Source organism: Agelaius tricolor, unplaced genomic scaffold, assembly GCF_023055355.1.
Source record: "Agelaius tricolor isolate 1412-34295 unplaced genomic scaffold, bAgeTri1.0.p SCAF_5, whole genome shotgun sequence".
NCBI classification, from domain to species: Eukaryota; Metazoa; Chordata; class Aves; order Passeriformes; family Icteridae; genus Agelaius; species Agelaius tricolor.
Window position 1 is genome coordinate 48,516,312 of NW_027269265.1, and position 12,916 is coordinate 48,529,227.

The 12,916-nt window shown below is 42.3% G+C and overlaps 1 long non-coding RNA gene across 1 annotated transcript in view; it reads left to right on the forward strand.

Moving 5' to 3' along the window:
- Positions 1-12,916, forward strand: part of LOC139590317 (uncharacterized) — a 40,752-nt gene that overhangs the window by 8,416 nt on the left and 19,420 nt on the right. The window contains exons 3-7 of the long non-coding RNA XR_011679299.1: positions 1,901-2,781; positions 3,143-3,204; positions 6,999-7,291; positions 10,441-10,775; positions 12,271-12,348. This is a non-coding gene — a long non-coding RNA (uncharacterized lncRNA). The remainder of the gene's footprint in view (positions 1-1,900; positions 2,782-3,142; positions 3,205-6,998; positions 7,292-10,440; positions 10,776-12,270; positions 12,349-12,916) is intronic.

Here is a 12,916-nt window from a genome sequence, read left to right on the forward strand (position 1 = left end):
GACTTCTGTCTGTTTCTGGGGTTTTAGGAAGGCTGTGAGGAACCTTTAGGGATGAGGGGGAATTGGATTTGGCCTCAAAATTTCTGCCCTCAGAGATTCTGGATTTTCAACAGGTCAGTTTCTTTAGTAATAATAAAAAAAAAAAAAATAACATTGATATAAACACAAATAAAAAGAGGAGTTCACTTGTCATTTGTCATATCCCCAGCCTACTGGGAGGTTCTGCTTGCTTCTTCTCTATGTTTTTTTTCTCTTTCTAATCTGAATGCTGCTCCTGAGATGACACAGATAGCCAGAAGTCTGCAGTGTTCTCTACCTACGCTTTTGCCATCTGCACAACATCCTTGATCATGACTAAAGCAAAGCTCTGGAGGTCTGGCTTCCCTATTGCTAGGCCAGTTACTAACAGCCAAACTTGTAAGAGTTCTGGAGTTAGGCAAAGGGCAGATTTGCAAGTAGAGAGAAGTGAAGTAGGATTGAAGAATGTACCCCCTGCTGGCTTTGAGCTCTATGGCTGCACAAAAAGAAGGATGTGTTTTCACAGGTGCAAGAATTGTGCTTATTATGGAGGAGGGCCTTTGTGTTCCCTGAAAAAAAATAACACAAAGCATATAGGTTTGAAATATACACTGTGCATCTACAGTGGGAATGGGGCAGACCTAAGCACCTACAGCCTTCTGTGGCTGACAGGAAACCCTGTTGTGCAGAGAGTGATAGGTAATGTTTGTTCTCAGACCTGAGAGGTTCTTTGTACAATGTCAACATCAACTGCAGACAAACATTTGAGGGTCAGAATTGGTGGACCAAACTGTAACTATCTTTTCTTACATGTCTCTACAACATTCATGATTCACTAGTCTTTTTTGGCTTGAACAGAAATCTAACTTGTACAAGTCATAAACCAACCTGCAATTACCAGAGCACCCATATGAAAACACCTTTCAAGAGAGAGCAGATTTCAGTTTGAAGCCTGGTTATTACACATAATAAGCCAAATTCTTCACTGACGTCAGTGTGGAAGGGGTGTGAGTCACCACTGAATTTGGACCAGTTTTAGTCGAGAAGATGGGACTGATAAAATGCACCTTGGCACTGTCCTTTTAGTGCAAGTGATATTTGCCCAAACACTCTTGCACTCACTGGAGTGAGTGGATGGGCCTGGGCATAATAATAATCTTTTTTCATCTGCATGTGCTTCCTATCACCAAACAAATGTGTGCTTGCTTTTTGAAAGAAAACCCACCATATTTTATGCAGGAAAGTAGCTTTTAGTTAGTGCTGAGTAACAGTGATGCTGCCTGCCTGGCTTACCTTTTATTACAGCAGGACCATCTCTTCAAGGTGAGCTTTGCCATTACCATCATCTTTTAAGTATAATACTTATCTTTTTGTTAAAGTCCTAGGCAGGGCTTGGGCACAAGCTGTTTGGTAGTGTGGTAGATTGCCTTACTTAAACAAATAGTGATCCTGTGCCAGGCACTGCAGCATTCTTGGCAGGTAAAGCAGTAATGTGGCAGTCATCCTTCAGCTTGTCAAATGGTTCCAGGTATGCTTGCAGATGTCTTCTGCAGTTGCCTGAAACCATTTACTTTACAATGACAAGGAGAGAAAAAAGAACAGAGCTGGGACAGAAGAACAGAACAGAAAAGCTGTGTGTCTATTGGTAAACAGCTTTATAGGATTATGTGCAACTTTTAGTGAGCATTATGAGCTTATAGTTAGCGTAATTTCTACTGAAGTTGAAGGAGTGAATTTATCTTTCTGCTACCAATCGAGAAATCAAAAGTATTTCACTGACATTTTGCTGTGTAGTGTAAGAATTTGGATATAAAGAATGAAAAATAACAGACTGTTTGTCTTTTGTCTTTTTTGAATGTTTGTCTTTTTGGTATTTTAACAGGTGTGTTCCTTAACTCCTGACAGAACTGAGACTATTAAAAGTGAACCACAGACAGCAGTGCTTGGAATCTTCCTGGTAAAGAAAGTGCAAAGCTTCATTTAGAAGTTCAATGAGAAAGAGCCAAAGTGGGATGATAAGTATGAATGATGATGCAATTGATGATGGATTGGCCCACACTGTCAAAATAAAGGGTGTTCAGCCCAGTTACTTTAAAGGCTTGGGTGTTAAGACTGAAGGTCTAGTACAGAACAATCTGCTCTTCATTGATCATAAGTGATGGAAAGTAAACATCATTGCACAGGGGGTGGATCACATGAGAGACAGCAAGATTTGAGCTGCATTATTCATAAAGCAAAAACACAAAACCCCAGAGCTTGGGCTGACAAAATTGGAATCCACAGTCTTGTAAAGCTAGTGTGACAGGCAAGCAGAGGAGCATCAAGACCTCTTTTTCACACTGCAAGTAAAGTCCCAGGCCTGGAATCTCTCTTGCACAGAAGCCCATGTTATATCCTGCAAGGACAAAGACACCTGTTTTGATATCTAATGTACTTGCTGGTATTCTTCTTGCCCATCCCTTCCCATTTCTCAGGAATTCCAATTCAGTTTGTCAGCAATCTCAAAACACCCAAGTGAAGAGGAAGGGAAAAGCCTGCCTGGAGTGTGTGCTAGCTCCTGAAGGTGTCACCCTGAAGGGGATGAAAAATGGATGAGTGATAGAGAGGTCTCCTGAGTAGACCAGGAGGCAGGAAGGGGAGAGAGCAGAGCTTACCATTTCATGCAGCTGGGCTGAGAGACTGGGGAGGTTGCACAGTGACCACAGGGTACACGAGACAGTGACCCTAAGGAGCAGTACAGCAGTGCCAGTGCAGCTGTGGGAGGTAAGTGGGGATGACTCAAGAGAGGAAGAGGAATATTTAGTCTTTACACTGTTTTTCTGTGTGAAACTCTCCAGTGGAGCAGTGCTGCTTTGCTGAAACACCTAGGAAACTTGTAAAATAACACTGATCTGCAATCTTTTTATTGTTTAACATGGAATAAGCTGTTAGTCTGTACCTTCTGTTGGTAGTATGAGGGTAATAATGAAGGACTTTTTTGCAGTATGAAGTGGTAGAAGCATAAAGCAGTAAATCTTTCATTTAAGTCCTTACACCTGTCACCTAAACCAGGCTAATAAAATGTATTGCATGTTTTGTTTTAGTCAGGATTGCCCTAATGAATTCTTATCCTGATTCTTTAAAGTGACCCATGGGACTTGGACTTGACTGCAGTCTGCTGAGGACCAGCAGCACAACAGGAGGCTGGTAAATGATTAATATCACATTTGTTTTGTGAATTAATTTTGCAGTAGCATTATTGATGCTGTAAACTTTAGTCTATTATCTTTACAGAAATACACACAGCTGTTAAGAAAACCAGGAAGAAAAGTTGGAAAATTTAGCTTCATGCTCTCAGCATAGGCTGGAGGAGAATTTCAAAGTTAGGTTGTAGATTTTATTGGCTGTTAATCTTTGAGATGACTTCTGCTAGATGTGGACCAGCTTTGAACTATGCCCAGGTGCTTTCTATTAAAAGTATTTTAAGACCATTTTGAAATTGCCTACACAGGAGGAAGATAAAATGATAGCAGTGCATTCTTCACAAGCTCAGTAACTGCTGACCATTCTCTTGGTGGTATGGTGGAAAGGAAACTTCAGGGGCCAAAAGAAGCTCAGCTCTGAGGGCAGGCAGATTTTCTCACATGGAGGATGGATCTGCCCTAGTGCCCACCCCTGACATGTGAGGCTGGTCCTGCATTTTCTGTGTCAGGCTGCTGCAGGATGGGTACCAGGCCTGGTGTCTGAGTGCCTTCTGTGGGCCATGGCCAGGGTGTCTGATGGGACAGTGCAGGGCAGGGGCCATCCCTGGTCATTCCTGTGTGACAGAAACCACTTGTGTGGCACAGCTAACCTGGAAGCTGTGTCTGAGCTGCCTCTGACTCCTGTGCACGCTGGAACTGTAGTCTGGTGTCTTAGTTACTGATTCATCTTTGCCCATCAGAGTTCAGATACAAATATTGTGTAGGCAGTAGAGGGAGTGTTTGGCTGGTGTGTCAGCTCCTCTGTACCAGCTATGAGAATGGAGCAGTGCCAAGGGGCACTCTTCTGCTTCTGGATTCCTATAGCTGCATTCCCTTCAGTGAACACATAAAAAGGAGAGGGAAAACTACTTAGGAACAACCATTTTCCATCCCGCTTTCTTCACAGAATTTCTTCCAATTTACTAAACCACTTTCATCCTGTGATCTGCCCATTTTGTTAGGAGATCTCCCTGCTGTTCAACACCTTCTTGGTGTTTGAAGTACTCAGTTGACAATTCTGAACAATTTTTTGTTCATATGCTTCCACTGTGATTTTTTCCAGAGACACAGTACCAAACCTGTCAGAGTTTAAGGAGTTGTTTAGTCATATGGTTTAGTTTTGGGCAGTCCTGCAAGAAGCAGATAATTGAAATCGATGATCCTTGTAGGTCCCTTTCAACTTGAGCTAGAGCTATTCTATGATTCTATGACATTTGCAGCCATAAAGCATGTGATGTTCATATTTTCAATTGGGGATCCTGACAATCTGTGTTGTCCTAAATGATGCAAAGATGGGAGAAATATGGCTCAAGAAGGCAAATAGGTAAAATGCCCATGGAATGATCAGTATAAGGAAAGGCTGCAAAACCCTAATGAGACTTGGCATGGTGTTGATAAAGGGCTTCTAATTGAGGACAAACAGATGGACAGATCAGATGAGAACAGATCGTATCCTTCCCACACTACTACTGTCTCAGTCTTACTAAGTTTTGGCTTTGGATCTTGGCTTTGTCAAAATTTTCCTTTGCAGTCTCCTGTGAAGATGCTTTCACATTTGCTAACCCATTTCTCAGCCTGCAGGCTCACACCCTTTCCCACAAGGTTGGCTTTTTACCACCCACCCTTCTCCTGGTCTCTGATTCCCAGAGTAATCAGTAAATGTATCCTCTGCATGCAAATGCACACCCTTCAGCATATACCATGTGGCTCCTCTAGGCAGATGCACAGATCCATGAAATACTGGTTCATTTTTCCATGGATCACTTTACCTGAGTAGGAGCCAGAAATCCTGACAGCTTGGACATCTTAGGGCAGGAAACTCTGATCATAGGATTCAGGGACATGGCTGGAAATTCTGTTCATTGCAGTCTGTGTTGTTTCCTGCCTCAGTCTTTTTGCTGGGTGACAGGCTTGGAAAGGATTTGGATAGTGAAGCAAGGAACCACCCACAAACTCATCACTGACCAACTGGGAGAGGAGCAGGGGGCAGACTTGCCAGTGGATGTAGCCACCCTGTGTCCTTCCTGCTCTTTACCAGGCGTACACAAACACCTGCAGAATCAGTGCTTCACCAGGGCTCCTCACCTGGGCCAGTAGCATTTTACAGGCTTGTCTGTGTGCACAAGCAAAACCTCTTCCTGCTGCTTCTTTGTTCCCCGAGGGGAGACAATGGTACAGCCCTACTGTTGCTTTTAAGTCGATAAGTCAAGAATTTGAGCCTGAGCCTTTGCTTCAAACGCTGATGTCGTGAGGAACAAGCAAAGCACGTTTTCTGAAATGATGACTGGAAGGAAGCTGTGTGTATGGCTCGGCTCTTGGCAGGCAGATGGCGCCAGATGGGCGTTCGGCGTGGCGAAAAGCCTCGGCTGGATCAGGGCAGCAGGATAAAACCACAGGCGGGACACACGGGAGTACGGGTGCTGTGCGTGCCCCACTGAATGGTTATCACACTCTGCTGCAGTGAAAACACATCCACAGCAAAGCTTTGGTATGGGGAGAGCTGATTTTCCTGAGTATCAGCACAGAATTGTGGTTTCTAAAACAACACATGTGACAAAAACAAAGAAAAAACAACAAATATATTAAAAATCATAGAATAGCTCAGGTTAGAAGGGACCTTAAAAATCATCTAGTTCCAATCTTTCACTAGACAGGTTGCTCAGAGCCCACATCTGTCCTGTGGCCTTGAGCACTGTCAAGGGTGGGACATCCACAGCTTGTCTGGGCAACCTGTTCCAGTGCCTCACCACCCTCACAGTAAAGAATTTCTCCAAAATATCAAATCTAAACCTACTCTCTTTCAGTTTGAAGCCTTTATCCCTTGTCCTGACACTACATGCCCTAGTAAATAATTTCTCCCATCTCTCTTGTCGGCTCCCTTCAGGTACTGGGAATCTGTAGTGGGATAGAATATAAGAAAATAAAGTGTAAAAAGTAATCTTACCCCTAGGAGTAAGGGGTTGCAGCTGGGCCAATTATCAAAGCTTAGGAACAGGCCTGACTTTAACAGGCCACAGCTGTAACCATGAGAAGAAGATGCTATAAGTGAGTGGGGTGGCTGGGTGAGAGGGGAACTGGAGTCAGTGGCTGCTTTGTGAAGGAGAAAGAGTCAGTGCTCTGAGGAGATGCCCACAAGAAAACACCCAGAAGGTATGGAACCTTTGTGATAAGGAGACAACAGTATGGAACCTCTGCAATAAGATAGCAACATGAACCGGATGGTTTTGTTTTGGGTTTTGTTACCATGTGGAAGACATCCTTATCATGCCCCCATATTACTCAGCTACAAATGAGGGAGTATTTTCTTTACTAACTTTGATTCTACTATCTTTAATGTGATCTTAGGTATATATCCCCATGGGACTTTAGGGAAGAACAGCAGAAAGGTGCTTTACAAAACCAAGAAACTGCCTGGAATCAAATCTCCAGGTCCTGGGAAAGTGAGGAGCTTTGGAATTTGCTACTTCCCAGAGCTCCCTCTTTTTCTGCTGAGGTGAACAACTAGAGGAGGGCAGGTGACTCACTGTATAAGAAACAGAACTAAATCAGCTGAATCAAAACACGATCAATCAAAGTATAAGAGAAAATTTTGGGTGTCCCTGAAGACTTTCACAAAACACCAAATTCTAATAGTAAAAACATGAAGGAGTGTGTGAGGGGCCCAGTTTTGCACCACTTTTTCTGGGAACTCACAGATACGGGATAGGTGTCAAGTTATATTTGCAGCTGCGGCCTTCAAATGTCTTATGTTCTTTCCAGATTTTCCAATCACTGAAGAATCTGTCCTCGAGCTTTTTGCTACACACAGTGTCACTGTGAAGAACCAAGCACACTGCAAGCATCAAGGTTCCCTTGGCAAAGCCAAGGCCCAAAGTCACATCAAGGACAGTATGGAGGAGACAGAGGAAGAAAACGTGGTGTTGGAGAAAGCCAGTGGCTGCATTACAGCCAAAACCTTAGGAAGAAAGGACAGTGGAGCCTTTGTGCTGAATCTGAAAAATCACTGTCTGCAGAGGAATGTAGTGATAGAAAAAGGGGCAATGGCTTCAAAGGTATGTTTGGATTAACATTAGGAAGAATTCCGTACTGTGAGGGTGGTGAGGCACTGGAACAGGTTGTCCAGAGAAGCTGTGGTTGCTCCATCCCTGGAAGTGTTCCAGAACAGGTTGGATGGGGCTCTGAGCAACCTGGTCTGGTGGGAGATGTCCCTGCTCATGGCAGAGGATTGGAAGGAGATAATCTTTAAGGTTTCTTCCAACCAAAACCATTCTGTCTAAAACTAATTTAGTTGGAAAACACTGCTGAACTATCTTCTGGGAGTTACAGTTCAGATACCTGATCTAGTTGAAGCTGTCCCTCTTTATTGCAGGGGGATTGGACTAGATGGGCTTTACAAGTCCAGCTCAAACTATCCTGTGAGACCTCTTGTTCCTATATTTGATCCCCAGTGACAGCAATTTTCTAGTCCCCATTCCCAAGGCCAGAGTGCATCACAGGATATACAAGGCAAACAGCAAGTCTGGGTTATTGAAACATTTAAGAAAGAAAATCTTCAATGTCAAGCAATATATATAACTTTTTATCTAAAACTTTGCATTTTTTGTCCAAACTTCCTATGGATTAGGGAAGGCGTTTCTGAGCTAGTCTGTAATGCACTGCAGAAAGAGCTCATTTTCAAAATAAGTGCAATAATTGAAATGTTTAAACATATGAAGTGACCAAGATGGCAAAGAAATAGTCTTTAGAAAAACATTATGAACATGAATAAATTGAAATGAACAAGTTACCCTCCTTGACTTCCTGTTATGCATACATATATTTCTTTATACATACAAATATAACACGTGCACACAATTTGGAGTCAATAGATTGTGATTGTTCTGTGCTAGTTTGAGTTCCCTCTGTGTAGAGCCTCTGAGAGAAGTGTCTCACAAAAGTTGCTTGTGGCTTGTTATCCACAAGCAGCAACGAGAGGCCAGAACATACAGCACCTCTGAAAGTCACACCTATGGGTTTGGGTGTCTAATTTTGACTGCTTTTTCCTGAATTAGACCAGAACTGACTTGAGCAAGTGGCTGATTTTGTTGTATCCATCAGATAGCAACCGTATGATCCATGCTTATCACAGCTTGTGCAACACATGGGAGTGTTCCTATCAGCAGCAGGAGCATCTGACTAATCAGACTGTTGCTCTTCTTTTTCTGTTAATATTTTGGTTCTTTCTTGGATTCTTTCCTCTGTCTCATTCAAAATGTTGGGATTTCTCATTAATTAAATTGCAACCACTCATGGTATTGTCCTGGTTTCTGCTGAGATAAAGTTAATTTTATTCTTAGTAGCTAGTACAACGCTGTTTTGGATTTTGTAGCTAAGTAGTGTTTTCTCATATTAAAGGACTATTCAGTTTCCCATGCTCTGCCAGTGAGCAGGTGCACAACAAGCTGGGAGGGAGCGTGGCCAGGACAGCTGGCCCAGAGTGGCCAGAGGGATATTCTTATATCAGAGACTATCATGCTCAGTGTACAAACTGGGGAGAATTGGCTGGGGGCTGCCAGTCACTGCTCAGGAACAGGCTGGGCCTCAGTCAGAGGGTGATAAGCAACTGTAGCCATCTCTTGGGTTTTGTTTCTCCTTTTCATCTTCTTGGTTTATCTCAGTTCAAAAGCAATAAAAAATTAAATTAGTGATCCCTTTGTAACTATTAAAAAAGGACACAGAGATTCCCAGCTGGGAGGAATTAAATATCTGCAAACAGCAGAGATCAGCATGGTGAAGGTGTTCTGAGGTGTAGGTAGCTTTGGTACTTAAGGTTCAAACTGAGGTTGCCAAAGGCCCTAATGTATGACAAATAATATAATTTGTCATATGTTACTATGCTCATCAACCCTTTTAAAAGAAAACTCCCGTGAGATTAATGAAAGTTGCTTACATTTTTAATACTGGATTTTTAATAGTAAAGAACCTGTGCCTTGTTCTGAACTGATCAATATCACAAACTACAAAGGATTACAGTAGCCTCAAAAATGCTCAAATGGGCAGATTTTATTTTGTGCCTGTTACAGAGACTTCTTTCTCTATACGACTAAAGCATTTTACAAAAAAAAAGACTGTTAGATGCCATAAGTAAATAGCCTAAACTATTGATGGAATCCTGTAATAGATACTGAAGTGGGTCTTAGTAGCTGCACATAATTCAGAAAAAAAAATGGCCAAGTGTGGAAGCCAGTATAGCTAAAAAACCAGAGAATTCTATGTTGTAGCTGAAAGCCTTGAGGTCAAATAGTTACTCAGATGGGAAAGCATTCAGGCTCCTTTACATCAGAAGACAACACAAAACCAATTTAAAGCCTGGAGCTATGATTCTTTGCCTATTTGAAGACCTGCATTATCTCACATTAGGCTTAGGAGAGGAGAATATTCTCTGTGCATATGCACTGTATTCCTTATGACCCCCTGTGCTCAAATGAGAGCCTTGTATAAAAGCCATTAGCATCAAGTTTGTTATGGCATGCTGCACTGGATGACTTCTGGGTGCCAGGGGGAAGGTTGTTGCATTTTAGCTGAGAATTTCAGAGCAGAACTTGTATTTGGATACACAACTCTCTATTCTTTTGATTGAAAACATACAGATTTTTTTAACAGTCCATCTTTTGCTCTTCTCATATATAATGGAGGCTGCTGCAAAGTGGGCTAAAGAGCAAAAAGCAAGATACAAAAATCTGTATTTTTTTAAATGACTAATAATTGGGGTACTGTAATCTTTGGCAAATAAACTTGAATAACATTAATAGGATCTTGCAAGTTAGTAAGCACATTCCCTAATCCCAGTCCACATATCACCTGACTACTTCCCACAGGACTGTAGGAGGGATTTATTAAACAAGAAGAGACACAAGGGACTCAGAGTCATAGGAAACAGGTCGGAGGAAATGTACTGCAGAGCTCACCAGCCAGCTAGGAAGAGACAGAAGCAAACCTCTAATGCTAAACACCTCTTCTAAGCACATGTGGAAAATGAGTGGTGGGCAGTGCTCACAGCAGATTCCAGATGATTCTGTGCCAGAATGTTTGAGGGTTTTTTTAAATGGCCAACCTTGAAACGGTGTCTCCATTATGTGCCATGTTAGGAACCACATTGCTTTGCTGGACAGAATTTTCTCTGTGTTTCTTAAGGCTCATTTTATACCCCAAAACCCTGCAGGTTTGGCATCCTGAGATGGGACCAGCTCTGCATTCACATCTGCAAACTGTGGACTCTCCTGCTGTCACAGAGCCTTCAGAACTGATAAAGGTGGTGGATTTTTCAACTCCAGCCTTGGCTTAGCCTGGCAGGGAACTAGACCGTGGAGATGTTCTGTCAGGATACACGTTAGAGACATGAGTTGAAGACACTAAAAAGCAGAAAAAATGCACCAAGATCCCTATCTCTATTACCACTTACAGACAAATACTGCTTCTGAACCCAAGCCATGAGTGAAGCTGGTATGGGAGAAACAGCACTGTAAGAGGAAGGAATTCTAGCAATATCACCTTCAGGTAAGACCTGTGGTATCCATCTAGCTGTAACTCCTATCTGTCAGCTGTTACTTTCTTTTGTTTTGAACATATACCACATTTTGTAAAGCTTTATCGGATTAACCTTGCACCACAAAAAAGCATTTATCATCACAGCTTGGCTGGGTTTTGTTCATTTTTCAGAGGTTCTGAGAGGAGATGGAGAGCAGCACAAAGTTGTGCAATCCTTAAGCCAAATTTATTAATTCTGCCATCCTTCTTGCTAAGCTGTCCCCTGAATGACTGTGTCAGGTATAATGGAGTAGTAGTTGTTTTTTTCCACCACATGACTTCTTACATCACACCTCACATGTGGTTACAGAGGTCACTGTTGGAAGATTCTCTGATTCCTGACACGGATTCAGTATTCTGAATTAGGACAGTTGATGCTACAGTACACAAACCATCATGTTTGAAACAGCCATTTGCTGTAAATATGTGGTGTTACTGAGACAGGATTATAATCCTTTCAGGTCCTCAGTGAGCACTCAGCCTTCTGGCACCAAAGGCTGAACTAATATAAGCAGAGGTCATGCTTCAAGTACACTAATTATGTCTTGAGAATGAAGATATGAATGAGAATGACCTGCCATGAAATCCCCAGCTACCTTACTAATTAAGGTAGCAAAGCATCTAAGTCTTTATTGTTTAAAACTTGTTTGCTTAATTATTAATTAGAAAATTCAGTCTTTTTGTCTAAGATACTCCCAGGTGACAAAGCATGGTGCTGGCTGTCCTCAGCAGCAGTAAGGCCAGCAGGAACAGGTGATTCATGAGTAGAGCAGAAGGACTCCCAGATTTCACTGAGGAAGTCTCAGAAGGTAATATCCAGGTGGTCAATATGAAAAATGGTCATTTCTCTTCTGAGTCTCCACTTTAGAATTGCACAACTCATCTGTGGGGCATGGCTTTGTTACTGTATCATCAAATAAACAGCAAAAAATCCCAGAGAGACTGTAGGCTCCAGACAGAACTTCCCTGGTATGGCATAGCAACATGAAGTACTGTGCTGAGGAGTATGAGGAGCCCTGTAAAAACAGACATTATACAAAGCTGTTTGTGGCAGAATTTGGACAGTAAAATCATCAAATGAGGCATTAAAGCTGCCTTTTCCTTTCCTTTGCTCTCATTCATGTATTACGTGTAAACTACACTTTTTTTGGCACATTTTTTACAATATTTTAAAATATTCCTGTTCCACCCACCTTACCTGAAATGGTCCTGAGTAGGTGCTCATCAGAAAGCAGTAGATTGCATTGGTGTTTTTCTTGTGGTTGCACAACTGTTGAGAGCAGAGCTGACAACATTTTAACCCTTTCATGTAGTACCTTGTGCTGAAATAGTCTGAAGGGTTCTTCTTACAGTCTCTGATGTGACTCAACAGGCTGAAGAATGGCTTTACCTTTCTGTGCACTCTCTCACTCTCTAATTTTTTTTCTCTCTCTTTGTCTGTTTTCTTTTATTCCTGCCTGCCCAGGTTTGATCTGACTGTGAGGCTGAAGAGCCACATGGTGGTTTGTGCTGGGACAGCACCATGACTTTGCACATCTTTTCTGTGAGCTTCTCTGTTGTGTCCTGTCAGAGCAGGAATCTTGCAATTCGTGTTTTCTTGGTGAAATACAGCTGCAGGGTTTGGGGCCTGGAGCAGTCCTTTAGCCTTTATCACAAGCTGTCATTGCAGTTTCAAAGTTGACTATTGGAGAAAAATCATTCAGAGCTCCAGGTTCACAAAGTCCTGTATAACTGTTCAGTGCTTTTATGGCAAGCCTTTTTATAGGCCTCCCTGTGGTGATAGAGGGACTCAGTGCACACAAAAGGTTTGTCAGCTGCACAACCCAGCCCCTCACAGGTGGAGCAGCAGTGCTCAACAAACCATAAAACATTGGGGAGGCTCTGTGATTCACCATGAAAAGCAGAATTTTTCAAGCATGCAACTACATTCCACGTTGGGTGAAGAGAAATCCTTCTTGATTTAACCTTGAGTGACCTAGGGTCATAAAGACAGTGCTTGAGGCCCCAACACTGTCCTGAGGTACAATTTATATGATGTGGATGTTGAGTTCATTTCTATCGATGCTAACAGCAATTTATATGCTTTCCTTTTTTTGTTTTTTTAATCCTAG